The following is an 11,194-nucleotide window of genomic DNA, read 5'->3' as shown; positions in this document are numbered from 1 at the left end:
ACACAGGTTGACTGTATGCTGTGTGAAGAAATACTTTCTTTTGTTTGTTTTAAACCTGCTGCCTATTAATTTAATTTGGTGACCCCTAGTTCTTGTGTTAGGAGGAGGAGTAAATAACACTTCCTTATTTACTTTCTCCACACCTGTCATGATTTTATAGACCTCTATCATATCCCCCTTAGTTGTCTCTTTTCCAGGCTGGAAAGTCCCAGTCTTATTAATCTTTCCTCATATGGAAGCTGTTCCATACCCCTAATAATTTTTGTTGCCCTTTTGTGTACCTTTTCCATTTCCAATATATCTTTTTTTGAGAGGGGGCGACCACATCTATAGCAGTATTCAAGATGTGGGGCATACCATGGATTTATATAGAGGTAATATGATATTTTCTGACTTATTATCGATCCCTTTCTTAATGATTCACAACATTCTGTTCGCTTTTTTGATTGCCGCTGCACACTGAGTGGATGTTTTCAAAGACCTATCCACAATGGCTCCAAGATGTCTTTCTTGAGTGGTAACAGCTAATTTAGACGGCATCATTTTATATGTAGAGTTGGGATTATGTTTTCCAATATGCATTACTTTGCATTTATCAACACTGAACCCTAGTTGTCATGGGAGCTCTCCTTTATGGGACCTCTTTCTCCATGGCTCAAAGGAAGGAAGCACAGGAGAAGTGCAAGCGTGGTCAGGGAATCTGCTACCACGTGGGGCTCTGGACAAAATGCAGACACATTATATAGGGGAATTTCCTAGACCGTAGGAGCTGTGCTGGTACTCTGGGCTGGAAAGGGGTGATTTTTTTCCCATCCTCCAAATTCTGAGGATATTCCCCATTCAAAGCTTATTTATTCAAGTTTTGTGTCCAACATTTGACCCCAAGTGATTTTTTTTTATGACAAGGTTGATACCGCTTGCCTTTGTTTGCTGGAGCCCATGTTTTTCTTATGACTTCATTTTTTTTAAGGCTTTTGAGACCTATTTTGGAAAGTAAGCCATAATGAAACAAGAGGTTTCCTTGAACATTCTTGGTGGCTTCTTCCTGACTTCCCCATATACCTCATGTGGCCTTTGAAGAGGAGATAATCCAAATCAACCATGTTTTCAGGTTGGGACAGTGCAGATGTCCAGACCTGCACCATGAATCAATGATCAGAGAGATTTATCTCCTGAATTATGCTGTATAGATGCTGCTTACAGAGCCATATTTTTGCTCACTAGGTCCCAAATGGTCAATGAACTTTGAGATCTAGAGGATGAAAAGCCGGCCTTGTGAAGTGTTAACAAATCAAAGGCTCCAACCCTTTCTTCACTTTACTAAGGGGAGCTTGCTCTCTTCTGATATATGTGCAAGTTGTACTTAATTAATTTAAAATAATTGATACTTTCTGCTGCTTGTACATAGGCACTTGCTGTTCCATATTGTTTTAATTTTCTTAAGATTTCTTTTAAAATAACATGAGTTCTTAAAGACTTTTGTCAAATACCGTTGTTCCTACTTTTCTGTGTATTTTTTATCTGTGCGTGTTAAAAACTGTTTGAAAATTGAAGCTTCAGAGTTTTTTGGCATAATGTCTAGAACTTCATATTAAATCCATTTGATCTTATAGATTTGTTGGTTCAGTATCTCTGACGTGGAGTTTCTTACAACTTTTTCTAATAAATCTTGGATCATACCATGATAGTACTATCTAACTACTGCAACATGCTCATTATTGGTCTTTTAGTAATATCCACTCAAATGATGCAAAATTTTAAATAAACTTAACTTGAAAATATATTTCTGGCTTTTAAACATATCATTCATTCTGTTATTGATTTGGGATATTCATTTCAAATATCAAAGCTCTGCTATTTGATTGTTTGTTTTTCCCTCTAAGAAACCAGAAACAAGAGGTTTGGCCAAATCAGCAGTTGGCTTGACTCATTGGCTGGGCAGGTAGTGTCTTCCTAAGTAAATGTTACAAAGAAATAGAAATGTGGAAATGGAATGGAAAAGCATAAGGCACCACAGAAGACAACAGAGTTTAGACCCTGACTGTCATATGACAAGGCTTTGTAAATGTTGACAATCTTAGTAAAGGAGAGAAAAATAAAGCCAGTAGGGTCAAAAGTTGAATTGTCATGGGAAAGTTCAGAAATAGAGATTACTTGACAGATCAGAAGTTTGTTGTCTAGCATACACATAAGAGCTTGTTGAACTGTTTTGTTATGAATAATTGTTATGAATTTAGCTATTTTTTCAGTTAGTGAATTATTCACAAACCAAGCCTGATTTTTTTTGAATGTACAGAATTTGTCGTTCAGAAGTATTCATTTGTAGACAGGATAAATAATTGTCAGCATGTGGCCTATTTACAGCCTGTTCGCGTTGAGTGTTTGCTGTTCGGTATTCATGGGCTTGATTGTCTGTGTCTTATGGTTTTAATGCTGCTTCTTGATTGAATTATTGAAACTTTTTAGGCAGGAAAATAGTGAATAGAGGATAACATACTGCACTTTCTACTACAGATTTTGGACGAATAATCACTTATGATAAATTGTATGAACGTTTTTGGGTTTGTAAACATTTTCACCACTACGTGGCAGCTGCTGGATATGTGTGATTAAAGGAAAATGACTTCATAGCAAACTGAACTTATTCCTGTTATTCATGAAAATATTAATGAATTAGTTTAACTGTTCAACCAGCTCTAATGTGGACTTGATCTTGCTCCCATTAAATTTAATGAGATTTTTGCCTATTTTATTTAATCAAAATGATATAACCTTTTATGGGGGTAAGGAATATTAAGAAACAATAAAAAGATTCCTTCCAACCAATTTTAAATCAAAAGTTTGGAAAGTCAAAAATGATGATTCCCGCAAGAACTGCCTCCTTGCCTCCTCCTTGTATAACTGGATAGGCTAGTACATTTAGGCTTTGATATATATGTCTTAAACAAAAGCTTTTCATAAAAGGAATTAAGGTTTGTTGACTGTGACATCCCACCAACTCAAATCTATGCCAGGTTATTGGACACTCTGTCGCTGTAGTCGAACTCATGTTCATTAAAAGCAACAGACTCTTCATCTTCACAAAGCACTTTCTTTTGCCTGTAATAGATAAGCGAACCTATTACCACACAAGAATACATAAGTCTCCCTCTCAGCATTGCACAAAATGTTATTAACCACCTCAGGAACATTAGCAAATATTCAGCGTTGAAATATGTGCAGCAGTTAAGTGTGATGTGTTATGTTTGTGTGGGAAGCATGAGATGGGGTGAGCATGAGCATCGGAAGGAGTGTTTGTAGTGGCCTGGTAAATTATATTAAAATATGCAAGAGAGCCAAGGTGCCATTCTAATACTCTAAATACCTTTAATGATGTACTCTTATTATCTTAACCTTTATATCCATTAGAGGCAGATATTGGGCTTTGTTGACCTTTTTTTTTTAAAAGGTCCCATTTGGGGAAATCATACATCTATATTTCCTGCCAGGTTTTGTGCCATCCAAGATCAAAGACAAAAGTTTGATTTATTGACTACAAGTTTGTAGAAAGGCAGGACAGTAATTTCGTGGGGCTGGCTTCTGAGGTTTTAAATATTCTTTACTATTCCATGGCTTGCGCCTACAAAATACTGAGCAGTCTGGCCCTGCTCCTGCAAAGCACTTAAGCACAGGTTTAACTTTAAGCACGTTAGTCCCTAAAGTTAAGCATGTGTTTAAATGCTTTGCTGGATCAAGGATTAAGGATTCAGCACCTTCCAGGATCGAGCTCCGGATGTCTGTGATCTCTTGTATAGAGATGTTGTATGTGCAGTTTTCTAGGAGGGCCCCTTTTAATATTTATTAATGTGAATTTAATTGTGCTAACCATTTTTTCTGTCTAAAGTTACCACCTATAATTACATTTTAAAACTTCCCCTTTAATTTATAAAACCGTCAAAAACCAGATGAAAATATCAAATCAATGTGAATAAGAACACATAATCCTCTCTTTAGCTATCATGTGCATTCTCCCATAAAAAGTGACTTCCAAAATAACATAACGTTTTTGTTGTGTGGAATTTTGTGCAATAACATACAGATGTGGAGGTTGATGTCACTAAAGAGTCATACAATTGGTAGTGCACAGTTTATAGTGTACTGGCATAGCAGAATGATTTGACTGTGTGCATTTGGGGAACACAATCTTCTCTATTGTTTATCAAGCTATTTAGATGTGTAATCGTAAGCCACTCTAAAAGTAATTATGAAATAGGGTAATTATTAAAATGTCACCACCATATGTTCTGTAATGATTCAGTTGAAATCCTTTTATTTGACAGACAGAAACCTTTTAGCATGACAGAGTTAACTTAAACCTCTAAAAGAGAGACATCTCTACACCTTATTGTAAAATCATTTACAGCTGAATTATTAGATAAGACCTGAAAAGTAGGATACACCAGAATTGTCCTATACTTCTACTGGGAAAAGCAAGAATTCTGAAGAATGAAAGGCATTTCAAAGGCATCATTTAAGGTGAGGGCTTTTATTCTGCAGAATAGCATTTTTTTATGATTCAATCTAAAATGAGTGAATTAACCAATATATTAAAATCACCAATGATACAAAAATCTTAAGAAAAAAACAGTGATAAATATTTGTTACCATTTTATAGATTTTTTAAAAAATCTTTAATTGTTATATATGTTTTCTAGGCACATGTTTACAAGTTGGAGTAGAAAAACCCATTTAAAAAATAATATTTTATGACTAACTATAAATGATATATAATGTTGATCCATGTATGTACTTTGTTTTTAGTGAAAATACTCTGCTGGTAAATATCAAATCAACTCAATAAGTATTTATTGAAAAAAATCAGAAAGGAAATATGATACTTAAGGGAAATTCTTTAAATTGATATGCAGAAGCTGTTGGCTGTCATTTTTTTTACACCAACTGTATCCAGCTTGAGTGATTCATATTTGTATGGTAGTTTATAACTTATGAAATTATAAAGTAGTAAAAGTATGCTTAAGTTAATTCTCAAAAAGAAAATCTTTACAGAATTTAATTAATTAGCTTTTATACCTATTTTTTGCATCTGAGAAAGAGGCAAAGTTATATCGTGCTCATGCAGAATTTATTCTTTAAATGTTATTTATTTTCAGTTCTTTAAAAACAATACCTGTCTTTGGTCAGTCACGGTTGTTCCTTTTAAGGGAGTTTTTAGAAAACACTGTGTCAAAGGGTATTAATTTAAAAAAAAATGGATTTATGCACACTTTATTTCTTCTCTCTGTTTGTCTCTGTCTTTCTTTCATTAGCGTCACAGGTAGTAGTAGCTCTTCTTTTCCTCTTTGCTGTTTTTCTTGTTCTGACTGACTTTGCCTGGAGACCCATTACTGAGTAAATACAGGTTTCAGAGTAGCAGCCGTGTTAGTCTGTATCCGCAAAAAGAACAGGCGTACTTGTGGCACCTTAGAGACGAACAAATTTATTAGAGCATAAGCTTTCGTGGGCTACAGCCCACTTCTTCGGATGCATATAGAATGGTCCGAAGAAGTGGGCTGTAGCCCACGAAAGCTTATGCTCTAAGGTGTTGGTGTTGTTAGTCTCTAAGGTGCCACAAGTACTCCGGTTCTTTTTGAGTAAATACACTGATTCATAACATTGCATCTCCGTTTTGTAACTACCACTATAGTCCACTTTAATTAAAAATGAAGCCAAATACATTCTTGTACAGTCAACTTACGGTGTATAACCCATAAAAGTCACCTTTGATGTTTCAAATGCCTTCAAAGAGAGAGCGTATTTTCATCTGTGCAAAACATCCAGTACTTCCCAAATTAGGTGCCTTTAAATCAGTCTTAGGGACATTTGAAGCAAGAAGTCACAATGTGAAAGGGAAACGTATTCAATATTAGCAACCCCAATCCTTCCAAAACCATGAGTTAGGTCCCCAAAAACCATGGGATTCGCTTAAAAATCACGAGATTTTTAAAAATACTAAATGTTGGGTCTTTTTATTTGCCTTCTTGTTTTTGAGCCATTAGGGGTCCCTTCGTAGCTTTCCTCTGAAGTTCTAATTTTTAAAAAGAAAGCAGAGATTCTCGTGTAATCACATGAGTCCAGGAGCTGAAGCTTTAAGAAAAACACCAAATATCATAAGACTTGTGATAAAATTGCAGGAGTTGCCAATACTGCTAGTAATGCATGCTAGTACAGTCAGCCCATCCAGTCAATGGGAGTTCTTCTGGGTTTGCAGGAGCAGGCCTATAAAGATCAAAATGTAACAGGACAGAGAGTTTTGTTGATTTTTTTTTTTTTTATGAATTCCTTGATAGTTGTGAAAAGCTGTCAGAACCAATCTTTCCTGACTCTCAGCTGTGGGTGGTGGTTGGGCTATCAGAATGCTTAAAAGCCAAAATATAATGGGCCCTCTTTCTATGGTGGTCAGAAAGAAGCCCAATCTTTTCCCTGTTCTCTCCAGCACTATGATGCTGCTCCTGTCTTTAAATTTCTCCATTGAACCAGGATTCTGACACTCCTCCTACATCCATAATCCTCTAAATTTTCAAGCTGTTGCTCCATCAGATCGGAAGTTTTCCTTTGAACAGGTGACTCAGAAAGGCTGGTGAACATTTCAAAGTTGCTACTTGCTGAGATACAGGAAGACTGCTCAGAAGTTACTTTTATTGTTGCTCAGTAGTATACATTAATTACAGCCTCGCATTGATTGAGTAGTCATGATCCAATCTCTTTTGTGTCACTGCATTTGAGCTGTATCTCCTTTTTGATACTCCGATGGCTTGCTGATTCAAAAGACGTTAATTGGGCTTGGGATCCATGTTTGAACTTGGGACAACAAACAGTTCAGTAAAGTTCAAAACCACGTCTCTGGAGTTAGTGGTCCCTGAACATTACTGTCCAGACACTATAACTCTTTGGAGTAGCATCAGCTGTGCATGTTTCATTTCTGAGTAAGCTGTCTGGGGTGGTTGGTCTGTTATGTTTGGGTTGAAATAAATCAGTACTGAAATTATTTGGTGGAATGGGGGTTGATTGTAAAATCCTAGGCCACATCCTGAGGTCTGTACTCAGCTTTTATGCATTCCTTACTCAAGTAAAACTACCAACCTCAATGGGAGCTTTGCTTGAATAAAGTCCAAGTCGTCCCGTGGAGGGGCAGAGCTCCTCTTCTGTGTATGGCAGAGTACTGAGCCACCGCCCCTGCACAGCTCCCTTGCCTTCTGGATTCCACAAAGGCCTCTCCATGGGGTGTGGGATCCACGTGTAGAAAGGGTGAGGAGATTGGGCAGTGTCTGCACGCTAACTGGGGGAGGTGCACTACAGTGACAGTAGCAGCTGCTTGTTGTGGTTATGGAGTCAAATACTCAATGGCAAGTTGAAGGCTCCATCCTGCAAACATACACATGTGTAAGTTGACTCAGGTGAGTGGTCCCAATGGGTACGTATTTGAATGGAACTGCTCATCTGAGTAAAGCTGCACACCTGAGTAAGTCTTCAGAATTGGGCCTTTTATTTATACGCTGCCTAGACGACTTGATTTGCATGTACAAATTCCAACTTGAAAGCAAAATTGCTGAGTTTTGTGGCTGTTGGTAAGCTGAAAAGGAGAATCTCTGCATGTAGAGAAACAGTAGGGACTTTCTGGAAATATTTGATTGATTAAACAAATTTGGATGAGCAGCTTAACAGACAAATGTTGAAATAAAAAAGACCTGCGAACGGTCCATCTGCCAGCCCCAAGTGACTAAATAACACAGTATCCCACTCCAGGCAAGCTCATACTACTCAATATTAGATCATGCTCTTTTTGTAGCAGACTGCTGAAATTTCATTAGGAAAATTAGCAAAGTTTAAGGCATATATATAATAGAAATACTGTGAGGGATCGTGGGTGTTTTGTTTGCATCAGGCCCAAGGCATATTTGAACACAAGATTTATATCTCACTCTCTTATCCAAGTAAATACTTATATGACGTGATCTGGCAAAATGACCTTTTAAAATAATGTTTTAGTAAATGTGTCTTGATTCTAGCTGATGTTTTTAGATCTGTTTTTTAAACTTGTGTTGGGATTTCTGTTGGAATCCCACCATGGAACACCATGAGTTAATGTAAAACACATGCAATTGAAAAAAAATATGAATATATTGGGAATTAATAAAAGCAATCCCTTTATGTTGTACTATTTTGCACTGAACTCAGTTATATGGTGTGCCTACAATACCTGTTTTTCAGCTCTTGCATGAATTAGAACAGGTATAGTTATCATTACATTTGCTATTTTAAAATATACAGGACAATTGTGTTTCATCAGGGTCATTTTAACTTAAAGTAAATATATTAAACACTGGATCAAGATTAGGCAAATTAGCACTTTGTGTCTCATGGCACTCTCATTTGTGATACTGAGTTAGGAAGAATGGAACTCAGGACAGTGGCATTGGGAAAAGGAAGAGACTCTGGACACAGACACCTCAGATGTTTCAGGTAATGTGTGTTCTCTGTGGCAGGAGCGTTGTAGTCTGAAACATTCAGTCGTGCTTTTTGTTGTTTTGAAGGGAAGTTCAGCATTTTGAACATTTTATAGAATAAAGAGACATAGAGGCTCCAAGTGCAAAGTACACTTCCAGCACAGAGAGCTTTGAAAATACTTGCATGGTCTCAGCTTTCTTTATAAACCGTTAAAAGCCAGCGGAAGAATTTCAGAAAAGTTCTGCCTTCACTCTGGGGAAAATGCTGACAGTTCAGGTATATCATCTACAAATAACCCAACCAGCAAATCAAAATGTTATTTTAGACAGTCAGGACCTAATTCTGATCTCACAGGAGTGTGAATTAGAAGTAGCTCAATGGCACTTAATGGAATTAACTGGTGTAAAACCAATCTGAGTCAGCGTGTGGCCAGATAGTTGTATGCTAATAAAGATTTGCAAAGTGCTCTGAGATCTCTGATTGAAGAGTTCTGAGACTTTCTTGTGCTGTAGTCGATTGGCACTGTAGGGCAAGCTAAGATCTCATGGATCCTTTCCCTCAGAATCTCCCTGTACCTTTCTGTAACACTTGTAAGATGAGTACTACCATGGTATTTAAATAATGAGATAAATTATGCCCAGAACCTCATCTAAAAACTAACTGTGCACTGCAAACTTGGTGAACTACAAGGTTTCTGGGACTCTGGACCCAGGGAATTGCTAAAGCCTCAATATAGTTGTTTCAGTGTTCATAGAATCATAGAATATCAGAGTTGGAAGAGACCTCAGGAGGTATCTAGTCCAACCCCCTGCTCAAAGCAGGACTAACCCCAACTAAATCATCCCAGCCAGGGCTTTGTCAAGCCGGGCCTTAAAAACCTCTGAGGATGGAGATTCCACCACCTCCCTAGGTAACCCATTCCAGTGCTTCACCACCCTCCTAGTGAAATAGTTTTTCCTAATATCCAACTAGACCTCCCCCACTGCAACTTGAGACCATTGCTCCTTGTTCTGTCATCTGGTACCACTGAGAACAGCCCAGCTCCATCCTCTTTGGAACCCCCCTTCAGGTAGTTGAAGGCTGCTATCAAATCCCCCCTTACTCTTCTGCAGACTAAATAAGCTCAGTTCCCTCAGCCTCACCTCATAAGTCATGTGCTCCAGCCCCCTAATCATTTTTGTTGCCCGTTGCTGGACTCTCTCAAATTTGTCCACATCCTTTCTGTAGTGGGGGACCTAAAACTGGATGTAATACTACAGATGTGGATTCACCCGTGCCGAATAGAGGGGAATAATCACTTCCCTCGATCTGCTGGCAATGTTCCTACTAATGCAGCCCAATATGCCGTTAGCCTTGGCAACAAGGGCACACTGCTGACTCGTATCCAGCTTCTCATCACTGTAATCCCCAGGTCCTTTTTTGCAGAACTGCTGCTTAGCCAGTCGGTCCCCAGCCTGTAGCAGTGCATGGGATTCTTCCGTCCTAAGTAAAGGACTCTGCACTTATCCTTGTTGAACCTCATCAGATTTCTTTTGGCCCAATTCTCCAATTTGTCTAGGTCACTTTGGACCCTATTCCTACCCTCCAGTGTATCTACCTCTCCCCCCAGCTTAATGTCATCTGCGAACTTGCTGAGGGTGTAATCCATCCCATCATCCAGATCATTAATAAAGATGTTGAACAAAACCGGCCCCAGGACCGACCCTTGGGGTATTCTGCTTGATATCAGCTGCCAACTAGACATCTAGCTGTTGATCATTACCTGTTGAGCCCGACAATCTAGCCAGCTTTCCATCCACCTTATAGTCCATTCATCCAATCCACACATTTTTAACTTGCTGGCAAGAATACTGTGGGAGATAGTATCAAAAACTTTGCTAAAATCAAGATATATCACGTCCAGTGCTTTCCCCATATCCACAGAGCCAGTTATCTCCTCATAGAAGGCAATCAGGTTGGTCAGGCAGGACTTGCCTTTGGTGAATCCATGTTGACTGTTCCTGATCACCTTCCTCTTCTCCAAGTGCTTCAAAATGGTTTCCTTGAAAACCTGCTCCATGACTTTTTCCAGGGACTGAGGTGAGGCTGACCAGTCTGTAGTTCCCCGGGTTTTCCTTCTTCCCTTTTTTAAAAATGGGCACTATATTTGCCTTTTTCCAATCGTCCGGGACCTCCCCCGATCGCCGCGAGTTTTCAGAGATAATGGCCAATGGCTCTGCAATCACATCAGCCAACTCCCTCAGCACCCTCGGATGCATTAGATCTGGACCCATGAACTTGTGCATGTCCAACTTTTCTAAGTAGTCCTTAACCTGTTCTTTCACCACTGAGGGCTGCTCGCCTCCTCCCCATGCTGTGTTGCCCAGGACAGCAGTGTGGGAGCTGACCTTGTCTGTTGCCATGTTTGCATTTGGCCTGGAGTTTTCCTTGATTGCACAAACCGTAGTGTGTCAGCTTGCCAACTTACTGAGTTTTTAAATAACTAAGTAAACAGAGGGAGCCTTCCAAATGAGATTTGCTGCCTCCACGCCAGTGATGAAGTGAAACTATACCCCTTCCTGCGTGAGCTGCACTTTACTTTCTAAACTAACTGGCTTATCACACATGGACCTGAAGTGCCTATTACATCAGTTCATAGTAAAGTGCAAGTGGTTTACTATCTGGTTTCTGGTTCTGACATTCCCATGGCAACCTCCCCCCAATTTAGTCA

Source organism: Chrysemys picta, chromosome 10 (assembly GCF_011386835.1).
Source record: "Chrysemys picta bellii isolate R12L10 chromosome 10, ASM1138683v2, whole genome shotgun sequence".
In the NCBI taxonomy this organism is placed as follows: Eukaryota; Metazoa; Chordata; order Testudines; family Emydidae; genus Chrysemys; species Chrysemys picta.
The sequence above is the reverse complement of the archived record's forward strand: the minus strand, read 5'-3'. Positions refer to the sequence as shown.